The following is a 12,692-nucleotide window of genomic DNA, read 5'->3' as shown; positions in this document are numbered from 1 at the left end:
GTCGGAGCCGCTCAGACCCCCACATACCAGCGGTACAGCAACAGTAGAAATCCCTTCAACAGCAGCCTCACCGCGGTGGCTGGCAGGTGTTTTTCATCTAAATAATTTAAACTGCAGGCACCAGGATACCGGTAATAAAATCGAACATATTCTGTCGTCAGGTTTCAGGATTTTAAGTTAATTTAGGAGTGATCACAGCGCTGTGTCATCTGCGATGTGTCTGTCTCACGGCCAGCTCCCAGGTTTGATTAATACTTTGTAATAAATACATGAATAAAGCACAAACATACTCAGTTTTGCTCCCGCTGTATTTCTAAATATGCAGTAGAGGTATTTAAACATAGTAGAGGACATTTACCTGTATATAAAAAACGCGCCCTATAGTCCGGTGCGCCTTATGTGTGTGTTAAATACAGAAATGGCACGCATAACTGAGACTGCACCTTTTAGTACAGTGCGCCTTATGGTCGTGAAAATACGGTACCTAGAAATGTTTACATATTTTAAGTGGCTGTTTTGACATTTATCAACCTGACTGAATATGTATTTATGTGATCTGAAACACATTTCTTCCAAGCCAAAATGATATAAATTATTAAGTAAAATTATTATTAAAAAAAATTTGGAATATGGAGATCTGAAATTCCAGCAAAAAATGTATTGAGATATCAGAACTACATATTTAGGCAAACAAATAAACTAACAAATAAATACAACTAATAACTACATATTCAGACAAACTAATAAATATCAAAACAGCCTGTTGTAACCATAAAAACATTACATTGCCAATACAAACCTTACTGCTTGATAACTACTGCTATGTATTTTGTGAAGGTGAAATCCTACGGGGCCGGGCCGCACCTTGCAGCAGGTGAGAATGAAGTATAAAAATATTGTTCAAACCGGTAGGACCTGTGCATCATCTTATGGGCTACCTCTTCATTTTGATCCTATCTTACAGTAGACAGTAAATACTAAGTACTGTCTGAGTGCAATAGTTTTTTATAATGCTTTCATTGCCCATGTCAATGTGCTCTAATCGATATCAAGGTCTGTTAAATCCCTGTTAAATAAGTCTGTGTAATCTGTAAATGTAATCAGTGGATAAGGTCTTGGATGTATGTGAAGGATTGTAATGTGAAAAAGGTAGCACTCATAAAGATAACTTTCTAAATATTAAAGCACATCAATACGCAATCTGATGACCCTCTCCCTGTCTTCAAAAATTTTTTTTTACTTGTTTTGTTTTTAACATCTATTTGGTCCAATGGACCAATGGACCTAGTTACTGATTTTATTTTTATTGCTGGCACGAAACTAAGTCAGAAGTCTCTCTGTCTAAATCAAGAAATAAAACAACGTGATTGGCTTTAAGATTTATTGATTGACTGATGGTTTTGATCTCACATTGGAGAAATGTACTCGTTACATCAGCTCAAATATTCAAAAAGAAGAAGAAGGCGCCAAAGGAAGAAAAGGTGCATGGGGGTATATACAGTATATACTTTACAGTGTGTCCATATATATATATATATATATATATGTGTGTGTGTGTGTGTGTGTGTGTGACAGCTGAAAGGAGGGCAGAAACAGAGGACATAGAGTTTATTGAAGAAAACGACCAGAAGGACCAGGTGAGCTTTAGAGAGAATGTTACTATTGTAGCAAAAGCGGAGTTGAGTAAACTCGCTTTATGAAATGGAAAACTCTGAGTTTCCCAAATTTCAGGAGTAGAAAACTTGGGAGTTTTCAGTAAACTTGCTTTATGATATGGGCCTTTGGTCCTGCTTTGCATCCTCAATGACTTCTATGTAACTCAGGTGTTGCTTGCAAAAAATCAGTATTATTGGAGCTTTTTAGATGTTAATGAGCCTCTTGTTGATGAATATGATTAGAAACAACTTTCTACAGCTGTTATGGTTATGCATCATAAGAACTGTCCAAAATGAAAAGACATTGCCCCAAATCCTTTCAGCTGCACAGCATTCAATATCAGAGGTAAAAAAAAAAATATTAATAAAATCAACAAAAATATTTAATCCAGGAGATGAGTAACTGAAGTTATTAAAAAGATATCAGGATCAAAGTGGCAGAGCTACTTGAATTGTGCAACCACATTGTGCAACACAATTCTGGAAAATAGCACTATATTTTTCCCATTGGTGTACTAACGTTAAATATTATGCTGTTTTCAGAACTAGTTTTTGTGTATTACAGGAGAAAGGGAAACGTAAGTTATTTGTCTCCTCAAGCCATCTATGAATTATTTGTAACAAAAAAACTCTACTCCACTCATTTAATCTGTATATTATTCCTAAATATTAATAGCATCAACTTAGAAAACATAAATGGTCAAATTTATGGATGTATTGATTGATATAGCAAGACCTGAAAGAAAATCTAACTGGTCTTTTGTAAATTATTTTGAAAATATGGATGTAGTTCTCATTCAGATTCCTAATGACATTTTGTAGACTGACTCCAAAGTGGCTTTTGTGTTTATTGATTGTTGGCTAGCCATCAGTGACAAAAGGTCCCTTCTCGTTATCCTCTATGAAAATTCTGTCTCTGCCACTGTGAATATGATTAAAGTTATAGGAATGAAAGGGCTTCTCCTCATGTTGGAATTATCTGGAGACATCTGGCTGAAAAAAAAACATTTTTCCAAAGCAGTTTAGTCATTCTAAGCATTCCACAGGAGGAGGTGAGTAGGTAATGTGATTACTGGGTTACTGTCACAAGTTTTTTATTAGTGTATAAGTACATTATATAGCAGTTACACCTATGTGAAGAAGATTTGCATGCTTAAATTGTTACATTAATGTCACAGAAGCTTTAGGTGTGCAGAAAAAAAAAATCATAGCAGTCTGGCTTTGGTGGAGTAACATATGAGTTGCATCCCTACGCTTTTTTTTTAACACAAGGCCATATGCCATTGTATTCCATCACAATACAAAACAGATATCATTACGCTAATCTAAGCTCACTTCCAGCTATGATGAGTGTTATTCAGTTTTTTTCACCAATTTTAATGATTAGAAACAAGAACCTGACTTGAAATTTGATACTTCTATCTCAACTTTTACAGATAGATCCTACTGTATGCTGTGCAAGCCCACATTTGTCCTGCAGCACTTGTTAGCAAAGGTAACCCTCCAAACAATACGTTAACATCAAATTGGCAGGACTAATTATACTGCCAAAGAAAGCACTGCTATCAGCTACTGTAATACCATTCCTTCATAAAGGCATGCTTGGTTAATGATACTGGTGTTCGAAAAAAAATTACATCCCCCTGGAGGGCAGATTCAAAGCTGTCCTGCTTACTGTAACTTTGCCCCAAGCATCACACTGCACCTTCTAGCTTGACTTTAGCAATACTCCATCACAGAATAAAAATTTACTTGAAGCAATTACACACAAGAACCAGGGCTTGTAAAGATACACAAAACAACAAAAAATATAATAATAGAAAAAGAAAAACACTTCAACATATTTTGTTTAACTAATTTTGTCCGACACTTGTAGTTTTTTACCCCAAACAATGAAAAAACAATATTCAAAGACATACTTAATATAAGACATCGCATTTTGTATCTTTAAAAATAAGCACCCTTCATATAGCTGATGTCTTTTGCTACCAAATGAGCAGCAAGGATAAACTTTAATCCATTTTTAATGTTATATCATCTATCATTGCGTATAAAGGTGAAACGACGTTGCGTGTCTCACTGTAGATAATGTTATGAGCAATATACTTAAACAGTCTAACAAAAGTGGTGTATTTTATTGGGTTATGAGCTAATTTTAATGTGCTTCTTAGAAACAAAGTCACAATGGTTACCTTAAATACTCCCAGGTAGTAATTGATGGCCTGCTGGTTCAAAAGATGTGCTGGATTTTGCTCACAGTGCAAGGCAGAAGGTGTGAGCTGGGTTCTGTCTCCGACTAATCCACATATCCGTGCAGCATTCCTTCTTTAAAAGATCAGCCACCTGCAACAACCAACAGGTGAAACGTTATTTGCATATCTCACTGGAGATAATATTCGATATGGCTTTTATTAATTCTGTAGAAAAATAAAGCCTATAGACTGCTTACTTATTCTTACATTTAGGGAAACAATAGACAATTTAGACATTAGAAACCAGAACCAATACCGCAACATTGCTAGTTCCTGACTCTATAGAAATTACCAGTTGTAGATTAGTGCAAAAGTTCTTATTGCAATTTGGAATAAATAAGTAAGAGATTTGAGTGTATCTTGGTTGAATTATATCTATATTTCCTAATGCCTACATTGGGACCAAGCAAATCCGGGCCCACATTTGTTTAATGCCTGCCCTAATGAAAAAGATAAGATGTATTTCACCACCAAACAACATATTTATTTTTTGCCTGTCAGCTCTCAGTAGTTAATGCTGCAAATAATTCCCTTTGCCTGCGTCCATATTAGTCTCACACTAGAACCACAGAAAACAACTTTAGGACCCTAATCATTGTACAAAAAACTTGTAAAATATATTTGTTGCTCTTCATTAGGCCTTATTTGCAGGAAGCTTATTTGCTGTTTTCCAGGAGATGCTTACTGATAAGAAAAGCCTTATGTTGCTAAGATTAGTCTAAAAGTTAATGATGGAATTTTAGATCACAAAACCAACACAATTAGAGAAGTAAACATGTTCCGTGGTGATTAATGCTTTAGAGTTAGGTAGAGTTAGGTTTTTTTTTTTTACATCTTCTAAATAAAAACCCTCCTTGTGGTAGATTACAACAGTATTTCAGAGTTCTGGATTTCACATCCACACTTTGCTGCTTATAATAATCACAGGCTTCATTTCCCTCTCGGTTGGGTAAGGATGATCAGCCTTCAGAATTGCAAAACCCTCTGGAGGCTGGGGATGCTGAAGTTAATTTGTTCCTTCATTACATGAAATAAATCTCTAAATAGATGCTGGTGATATTATTAACATTCGCATTTGCAATAACTTTTTTTTCTGAAGCAATATTTTACACCCATGGGAATACCTGATGACACAGTTGGTACATAATTATTGATGCATTTCATCAAAAATGTAGAATCTATTGCATAAAATTATCATGAAAGCTAAGCTGTGATTATCAGTAAAGAGTCCAACAGAGCAAAGCCAGACACAGCCAAGTGAGTTGGCAAGTTTTTTTTGTCTAGTACATTGTGACAGACACATGGAACTGGATGATATGTTCAAGTCAGGGGAGAGGTAATTCTCTTTGATTTCCTGGCTGGAAAAAGTCGGAGCTTAGAGCGAAGGCAAATTGTTTAAGCATCTATGCTTTTGTGATTAATCTACAATGTTATTGACTGTGTCCTTGGTTTGATGGCCTCAGCATTAGTTTGTTTTTAAAGGTGCCATGTTTGCTTTCAAGGTGAAAAAAAATACTCTAATAAGGCATTGAACACAATAGATTAAAAATGAACATGCCGAAAAGAGCGGGGATCCATGGGGAAAAAGGGTCCTGTTGTTCTCGCCCACCTCGCTCTTCTAGCCGGTCCAACTTCACGAATTGTTTTCAACAATCGCAGTCATAAAAACAAAACAAGCCGGCCTCTAAGTTACTGTCTGCGGTCAGCTACAATTTGGCAGAGATGCAGCAGAGTGTCAGCTGGGACTAGGATCTGTGGCACGCGGCGACCGCAGGTGGGGTGCGGGACACTGCCCAATCACAGACACTCATCTGAGTTGGCCACTTACCTGTGTTTCTCCAACTAACAGAGTGTCTGTGATTGGGTGGTGCCCCGCCTCCCACCTGCAGTTGCCGTGTGCCACAGATCCTAGCAGCTCCCCTTTTAGTTTTGTTCTTTATTTAATAAACGTTTTAAATTTGCCCACTGACTGTCTCCTTTAATACTGGGTCCATCCCTCCTCGCTTCATGAGAGAATGATCTGGCCACAATGGGGGACAGTCAGTAGGATGAGGTTGTTTTTTTCTTTCGGGTTTGTTTTTCGGCTCGGTTCTGAAATGCGGGAGATTCTGTTTTTTAGTGTGTGTTTTGGATCTGTGTCTCCCGATGTCAGAAGCGTTTTTGTTTGGGTTTTTCTTTTTTAGTATGATCTGTGTCCGGACCTGACCCCTCCTACCCGCCCTGATTGGTTTATACTTTTTTTCCGTGGTGTTTGGTTCTGGTTTGGGCGTCTGGAATCCGCCCTTGAGGGGTGGGCTCTGTCATGATCTGGCCTGTTGGCTCTCCCTTAATTGGTTATTTCTTTCACCTGTCATTTTCCCCCCCTGCCTCAATTATCATTTATTCCTCTCACCTGTTTCCTTTGGTTTATATTCTGTTCAGCCTGAGCATTCAGAGCCAGATCATTACATGTTTTTTGTTCAGTTCTGTTTGTTTCCATGGTACATGTCCTGGATCCTAGCTGCCAGTTGAAAGAGGTTTTTGTGTCTGTCTCGTCTCCTGCTGTCCACCGTTCCTCCCCTACTGAATCCTCTGTGTTTTTAGGCTCTGTACACAGGGAGGTTCAGTATTTTTCCAAGTAAGCCTGGCTCCAAGGTGGAGACTAGTTTAAAGGTCCTGCATCAAGTTCTGGTTCAACGTCCTGTCTCTGCTACCCTCTGCCACTGAGTCTGCCCATCTGCACCTGATCCTGTCTGCTCCTGTGCGTGACCACCTGGTCACGCTTCTGGACCCTGTCAGACTCTGAACCCGCCCGGGAGCTTGTGCATGCCTGGAAGTCTGGATCCTGCCATCTGTTCGGTTCCTGCCTGACCTGGATCCTGTTTTGTCTGTTCCTGCCTGATCTGTATCCCTGACCAGGATCGGCTTCTTGCTAATCCCCTGGAGCTCCAGCACCGGGGACATCCTTGGACTGGACTGTTAAACCAGGTAAGTGACCAACTCAGAAAATCATCTTCTGTCAGATGATCGTGGTCACTTACCTGTGTTTCTCCCACTAACAGAGTGTCTGTGATTGGGCAGTGCCCCACCCCCCTCCTGCAGTCGCCGCGTGCCACAGATCCTAGCAGCTCCCCTTTTAGTTTTGTTCTTCATTTAATAAATGTTTTTCACTTGCCTACTGACTGTCTCTCCTTGAATACTGGGCCCATCTGTTCTCGTTTCATGACAGTATCTGTTTCAGCCTGGCTTATCTTCTAAACAAGTTTGATAGGCTTACACTATTCCATGTGTACAGAGATAATACTTAGGTTGTATTTACCTAAAGGCAGATATGGAGTCATTTTGTTGTTACTTTTTTGATTTATTTAGCATAATCAACTGCTGCTATTTAAAAGGCCTATACCTTGAGTGTATTCACTTTGCTTTTTTTAGAATGCACATGGAGAGAAATCTGACCCTGTCCACTTCGCATTCAAACCTGCCTCTGGCTCTTTCAGCTACAGGCACCCGGTTCTATTGTTTCCTCACTTTGAGAGCCTTCACGGCATTCTTCATAAAAATTATGCCCATTTTGTCACATATACCAAACCTCTGGGAATTATTGCTCTTAATACCATGGGTTTCCACTGCAGCATGCAGAACACACCAAATGTTTTCTGTGAAGTACAGATACAAACAGCATCAAGGGCATTCATTTGACATAATTAGGAAGTCAGGAAGGCAAAAGCAGGTACAATAATGTAACTTCAAAATCAGCTAGCTTTCCTTGACCAACCTTGAGATAATCACTGCTTAAAGTACAGAATTTTTTACCGGCTAACAGGGAAAAGAATTCCCGAATATTAGGCTACAGGGGGGTAATTCATTAACAGAAGCTGCAAATAATAAAAAGTAGTGTTGGACCTAAAACATGACAAAAGTGAGTTGGTTATATAAGACACCATATAGGGAGCTTGACAGAAATGTAATTGTAGGGTTAAAGGCTGTGATATAATAAAATATACCTAGTTCAGTAAATGTATGCATAGGGGAGTTATGTATCAACATTAAAAAAAAGGTTGTGATGGGAAAAAGTAGTGCAAACCTGATTTTACAAATCGTCTTTAAGAGCAGAAGAATTTTCTATTTCTAGGTGGAGACTTTCATTTTTAAGATTAGGCTATCTCTTTCTCTGCACATGGATGACTGACTCCTTGCGGCTGCTTGCATTGCTCTTGTATGCCCTCCCTGCATCCCAAGGCAGGAAACATTTCTATTTTCTAAGTGATTAGCTCTCACCACAAGGCATCTGAAAGGCAAAAGGATCACCCACATGGTGCACAACCCAGAGGTATCAAGCAGAATCTGTTTTAACCATAGTGACTAAGTGGAATCCCAGGGAGTGAATCTCATACTGATTCTCAGTGGGGAACACAGTTTTTGACTCCCAGAAGTTGCAGCTTAAGAATGCACCATTCACCAATGATAACTAAAATAAAGAAAACATAAAACTTGAAACTAAAGCTTATCTTATTACCATGCTTGGTTATAAACTATGGCAACAACATTTTAGACAGGGTCAGTATTCTGTTCTGATAAAAAGGTAGAACATACATGAATCATTGATTCAAATCTTATATTCACAGTGTTTCTCTTTCTTAGCATAGAGTTAATATATACACCTAAAGTTGATTTACAATCCAAACTAAAAACTTGAAGAAACAATGTGAAAGTTTAGCTGAGTGCTCTCATCCAAACTGAAAGACAAGGGTTAAATCAGTAAATAGTGTTTAGAAAAGCTTTCGTATTCAGTACGAATTTCCATCCATTGACTGGATGAAGCCTTTCTCCACAGATACAAACTGAATCAGTCAGTGAATGGGAGCTATAATTATTGTGTGTCTTCTCCCATTACATCTGTTATGACTGAGCTGCCAGTAAATAATGGCTGTATTCTAATGAAATGTTGATAGCTGGACCAAATTTTGAGTTAGAAATGTTTCTCCAATCTGCTGGTTCGAAATAAACAGGCCAGTTCTAACACAGAATTCCTCAGGTACTTTTGTCTCTGTATGTTTTATGGGAGAACTGAAGAAGCAGTAGGGGGCTGATGACGGTGATGATGACCATGACCATGGCTGAAATGGCCTGATTTAAAGAGATCAATAACAGAATTAAGTAGAGTAGTTCACTAAGCATTTTTGAAAGCAAAACTTCATTTCTTGCTCAAGGTAAAGGATCTGTTGTATTTATTTGAAATTTAAGTTATTTCACAATAGAAATATTATGTCTGGATGGAATTTTGATTTCATAAGTGGGGGGGGGATGCAAGTATTTTTAATTAAACTCATATGAATCAGTTCAGCATGTTTTCTAGTAGTTCTTCTGTGTTTGTTTCCTTCACTTTCTCTTGCATCTCTGCTATTCCTCTCCTAACAAGATATATAGATGCATGACAAGAACAACTGGACAATTTGTGGTGCAACAATCCTTGTAGATTATAAATACATAGTTTTACAATAATAATTGTAAAACTATGTACTTATAATCTACAAGGATTGTTGTTATTATTGTTATCGAGTCTGCTAATAAAGCACACAAACACACCCACACATGAAAACAATTCAAATATTTGTGTAAATCAATAAATATGATATTACAACCCTTCTAGATTACATGACCCAAGAGAAGAAAAAACTCCCTCACCAACTGCGATCTTTTGAAGACCCACGTTTTTCTACAAGACGTCTTACAGACCCGATTCAGTGGCGCATCAGATGTTTGTAAAGTGAGCTTCTTAGGAGTTACAGCGGTGATGCCAATCACACAAGAAAAGATAGAGGGCCAATTAGGAGCTTGTGGGTGAGCTAAATTTAGAGAAGCGGGCCTCTGCTTGAGCTGCGGTATTCCGCTTGGTCCTAGTGCTTACCAATTGCCTGTGTACTGTAGGGTAACATTGTTTTTGGACAGTTAAAAGTACACGGAACATGTCCCCCGTGTCTTCTTCCATATTACGTCCGTGCTTGGCTGTAAGGTTTTGACCTTCCTTTTCGTCGTTGTTTATGTTGTTTTAGTGTTACCAAATCACTATACTTCTTCCTCTCATTTTTTTCTAATCACCCAGTTATTACTTATTTCAGATCACCTATTGTCAAGAAAAATGCATATTTAGTTGTCTGAATACACAATTCCACTGAGTAATAGTTATTTTTTATTTGTTTTTGTACTACCATAAAAGTACTTGATTGATCTTGAGTAGAACTCCCATAGATTACTTAAGTATAATAAAAAAGGGGAGTGGTGGCATAGTGTTATGAGATAATCCTGAGGTAAATTTCTCCAATGTGAGATCAATAAAGTTCATTATATTATTATAAATATAGGGCTCTATGGTGAAGTCTGTTTGCCTCTAGTTTAAGCCTGTTTTGTGGGCGCGGGTAGTGCTGTTTTATTGGTACTCTGAGAAAATGTCGGTATCAGTTATTGTCAGAGTTTAATTCAAATGAATTAGCTCTGATATAGTGCTACTCATCATCAATGGCTAAAAATAGATTAGCTGTTTAAAGCCTTTTTGCTTATCAGAAACTTCTCAAAGACAAGTGCTTAATAAAACTCTTTGTCATTACATATCTGTAACAAAAGTTCCACTACTGTCTCTAATAGTCTTTGTTCTCTGTTCAAATGACACCGACTCTCATTAAGGGTATGCAATGACAGAGCAGGGGGTGGCTTTAGGGCCTGAAACCTGCAATGTTTTTTAAGTCCCTGATTTTTCTTTTTTTTTAAAGAAATGTTATCAATATGACCAAACTGAAAAGGGAAGCTAACATGTGTTAACTACCCCCTACAGGGCAAAACCTGTCTCAGTTTGTAAGGATCCAGTCCATGATCTGCGCATGTGCCGTATAGGCGCTTGGCATTGAAGGAACTCCCACTCGATCAGTCATTTTTTAACATTTTGTTTTACCTGCTTTCATCCCATTACAAAGCTAAAAACAAAGTGCATGTAACTTTATAATTGTGTGCAATATATGAGTGCATACCAAATTCCCTATGAGCTGCTCCGCCCATCAGTACATTTCATTCCATATCAATTTCATATTTGAAAATAGGTTCTTATTCAACAATTGTGCTAAAATCTATACAAAAGGGACTGGAGTGAAGGACACTGATATTGCTTTAAATTGTTACAGTGAAGAGAATTGAGGTAAAGTCAGTGTTTTGTAAGCAATACATTTCTGAGAGCATTTTAATGGGATCTGTTCAAAAGACAACCCCACGACATGTGTCATCTCATTTTCCAAAGAAGGTCCTGCACATTGTGACTAACAAAACACTTATAAACAAGATTACATAACACTAAAAACAAATATTAAAATTCACAGCATGGATAGATTTCCACCCACACTCTAAAAGAACAGATTTTTTTTTTTTTATAAAAGTACGGATATAAAACGTTTTTTTTTTTTCAAAAATGAAAAATTGACACATTGTAGGAGATTAAATAAAAATCCATTACATAAAAATGTATTATTTAGCACTGTATGGGTTTAAGTATCTAAATGCATCAATTGTTCTTTCTCAGTAGCCGAAATATATGCCTGAAGATACAAGTGTCATCTAATTCAAAGCTTTGAAGACATCTTATGTCTTTTCATACTGAAATGAAATGAAAGATATCATATCTCTATAAGATGTACATATATTAATAATGATGAATTTGATAAATTAAACAAAATTATGAATTATTAAGATTTGATTTGAGTTTGACTACTTCTATACCTGTGGTTTATTAAAACACAGGAACTGGTTGGGTTTGAGTGGCTGTTAAGAGTTTGGGGGGGGGGGGGGGGGGGGGGGGCTTAAAGTTAAAAATGTCCTTGGCCTGGTACTATTTCTAAAACTATATCTCAATTTCATTTTCAATTTCAATTTTCATTTTTCTGGTGGGGCGATTCCTTTCTTTTTTGTAACAATGTAATCAAATATGTATGTATCATTAATTATTTAAGAAATCATTTATATTAAATAATTTATCAATTTACCAAATGACAAACAGTATTATTATGCTTAATTTTTCAATCTCCCTGTATATTTATTTATGAAATCACTACTGGTGTACATACAGTATGTCCTCAGGTATACTGCACAGCTACCCATTAAACAGAACTAATCCTGGTAGGTCGCCACAGCCAAAAATGCCTGGGCTTTTTTTTGGACCCAGTCTAGCCATGCACATGTATGAACATTTTCATCTCATTGCCTGTCTAAAATCTACATATTCAAAGTTCAACTTTGGATCCAAATTAAGGTATGCTGTTTAAGTAATATCACTGTGCCTTGTCTAAAAAATAAGATTAATAAAATAATAAGACTCAGAATAGATTTCCCAAGATAAGGCAGGTCTTTTTATAGTTATGTCAACAAAACTGATTTCCCCGTTGTCTAGAAACCAGAGTTCCATATGCTAAATGGGCAAACAATCAGCAGATCTAGAGAGGCAGTGAACTGGCCCAACATGTTTTTAAAATTATTTTTTATGCAACTTTTTAACAGCTGGTCTGTCATTAAGGCTGTGTTCAAATACAACTATTGTAGCTAGGTTGGCAAATAAAGCACATTTGCATGTCCTTTAGTTTAGATAATTATGTTTCTATTCTGTGTGATTACATTTTATGTCTAGAATTTCTTCCTACTCATAGTTGAATTATGATTCACATATACTGTATTGAGTCTATTGAGTCTATCTATCTATCTATCTATCTATCTATCTATCTATCTATCTATCTATCTATCTATCTATCTATCTATCTATCTATCTATCTAT

General features: G+C 37.1%; 1 protein-coding gene across 1 annotated transcript in view; it reads right to left on the bottom strand.

The window, feature by feature from the left end:
* Window positions 1-12,692, bottom strand: part of LOC107095312 (leucine-rich repeat and immunoglobulin-like domain-containing nogo receptor-interacting protein 1) — a 168,679-nt gene that overhangs the window by 88,728 nt on the left and 67,259 nt on the right. Inside the window, exon 2 of the mRNA XM_015391337.1 lies at window positions 3,848-3,998. The gene's annotated coding sequence lies outside the window, so the exon portion shown is untranslated. The remainder of the gene's footprint in view (window positions 1-3,847; window positions 3,999-12,692) is intronic.

Source organism: Cyprinodon variegatus, unplaced genomic scaffold (assembly GCF_000732505.1).
Source record: "Cyprinodon variegatus isolate N-32 unplaced genomic scaffold, C_variegatus-1.0 Scaffold536, whole genome shotgun sequence".
NCBI classification, from domain to species: Eukaryota; Metazoa; Chordata; class Actinopteri; order Cyprinodontiformes; family Cyprinodontidae; genus Cyprinodon; species Cyprinodon variegatus.
Note: the sequence above shows the minus strand (reverse complement) of the source record. Positions and strands in the feature narration are given on the sequence as shown.